Here is a 2671-nt window from a genome sequence, read left to right as displayed (position 1 = left end):
GTTTTAAAAGATCAGTCTTGGAGTTGCACATTGGAAATTAATCTCCACGTAGGTTTTGCAACATGTCAGTTTCTTATTGTATTATTCTGCCCAAGAGGTTTGGCATTATTAGTTTCATCCAGGTCAGTTTCTACCATCATAAACAGATGATTATTCTCTAAGGTTAAACTCAGTGATCTACTCATCTATGTTCAATATCTACTTGTGATCAAAAGGCAGCTTTTTCTCTGTTTACATGTTGCTTCTCTATTGCGCAATTGGTGCCCAACTAGCATAAAAACGCACTGTCTGTAAAGTATTGGCACTGGAAATTGTTTACACCTCGCAGCTGTGATATTGACTGTATACATTCCTCTTCTGTGTTATTCCTGTATATATTTATCATCTGAAAGCCTTATCTGTTTAGACAGGGGTCCTTCTAAAACAACATATCCTTTTAATTAACCTATGGTAAAACACAAGTTAATGCTACCCTGATTTTTTTTGTTAATCCCCTTCAGAGGGATTAATAATAACCAGACCAGAACAATTCATTTTTTGCTCTCATGGTAATGTTGTAATAAGAACATCCTTAGTTGTACACAAATCCTTTAACTGAAGCAGCCATATGAACAAAAAAGTAGGGAAGAAAGGTCTTCTGTCAGCCCTCCCGGTGAGTGAGGAGTTTACTTGAAAATCACAATCATTGGTATTGTTGTTGGATTGCGGGGATGTTTTTTGTAAATTCTGAAAGTGAGTGTGCTAAATGCCTATTTTTCTGCTGAAATGTTAATGCAAATAGTTTTGTGAACTTTGTGTGTGTGTTTTTTAAGTTGAAAAATGTTTACAAAAATGTAAAAGACAGGGTTCAGGTGCATTGTATTTTTTAAGAAATAATATATGAACGGTGTATATTTTGGCACTGAACATTGACATTATCCAAAAATGTGTGCTGATTGATCATCTGTCATGTTGATAACTTTCTGTTGTGAGGGCTCTCAGGTATTTGCATAGGCTGTGTATTTTTATGTCCTAAAATATGTGATTAATTTATCAAAAAAGCACATTAATTAAAAATTGTTTGGTAATTTCTCTTGACATAAATCAGTCCAGTACTGAATGTGGTGAAGGAAGTTGGAGGATTGTTCAGCCCTGTTTTTAAAAGTCAATGACAATACATGAAGACACACTGCTGTGAAGAATACAATGTATATTTTTGAGGCATGGGTTTCTCTCTATTAATGATGATTTAACTGCCTTTCCTGTTTTGTGAATTTTGAAACAGGAAGTGGGACATGTTGTCATATAGTTTTCTTCAAAACATGCAAACTGTATGTTACTTGCAATAAAAAAGATTTTATTGTGAGAAAGAAAATACCATGCGTGAATCTTGTGAACAACATGCAAGAGCATAGCAGGAAAAAGTCTTGGGGGGGAAAGAAGTGTAAATGTATCTGGAGAGATGACCCAACACTTCTCTGGATTCTGCTTGTTATATCCATGACTTTGACCATAATCACCAAGAGGTTGTGCACAGCAGAGTAGAAATCCACAAGCATAGATAAGGACCAAGTATTGAAGTGAAGAGATCATCTGGCATGGTGGTTTAAATTAGTAACTCTGTGGACTCACAGAATGAGATTCCACCCCATTGTGTTTTATTTGAATGGCTTCAATAGTCAATCAGAAAATGTGCCCATACCACCACAGATCACTGTGTATTGGACTTATACTAAACTTGATAAAATAATTTACTGCCCATGGAGCATGAATTTAATGAGAGGCTCATTCAAGTTCACCAGCTGTACAAAATCCAACTGTATGCGAATTCTATTTCAGGTGAATTTTCCACTTAATCAGGACATGAGTCATTAAAAGTGAAAGAAAATTAAAATGAGACAAATAAGCCCTGATTGTGAAGCACTGGTGTTGCACTGACAATTACCAGTTTGCTGATGGAGTGAGCCAGTGTTGATTTTATTTAAGGTCAAATAGCCAGTCAGTCACTTGAACCACTTCTGAGTGGAGCCATATATAAAACGTTTAGGGTAAAAATTGAATTTCAGTTCCCTAACAAATGTTTTTATTATTTTAATTATATATTTCCTACCACAGAGATCAATAGATGGGCCAATTTCTTTGCTTCAAACTTTTAACTTGAAATTAAATTTTTTGAATTGTCACCAAACATTGAATACTATTCAGCAACTGGCTCCTTCAGAGTTTATAATCTGAAGAAGCTGGGTGAAAAACTGTTCTGCACATAAAATCTTCTACTTCTAAGTAAAGAATAATTTCTAGTAATTGACTTTGTAGGCAGACCTATTCCACTGTACAGCGTTAGTGGCTTGCGTGCACTGGTGTTTGTTCCCCACCAGTCTTTGTCTATGAACAGGTGGGCGCTGGAGCTTGTAGAAGCCTCAAATGTCAGAGCAGTCTTCCTCACCCCCTTACTTCTTTAATCTTTGTATTGCACACACACTCACACACACATAATCACACAGCAAACACACAAAATCAAAGCCGCCTGAGGGCGGTAGCAAAACTGAGAAGTGTAAAGCCTAAACAGACCCCAAACTGTATCTTTTCATCTTCAGATCCTTCTATTTACCTGCCTGTCAGTTGATTGTTTGTTCCCATCTCGATCATATCTCTGGTTGACTCATACTTTCAGCACAGGAGTGATACACCT

The sequence above is a fragment of the Trachinotus anak genome, unplaced genomic scaffold (assembly GCF_046630095.1).
Source record: "Trachinotus anak isolate AG129_WGS33_773 ecotype Australia unplaced genomic scaffold, CSIRO_AGI_Tana_v1 ptg000001l, whole genome shotgun sequence".
Taxonomy (NCBI): Eukaryota; Metazoa; Chordata; class Actinopteri; order Carangiformes; family Carangidae; genus Trachinotus; species Trachinotus anak.
This window is presented reverse-complemented; position numbering follows the sequence as displayed.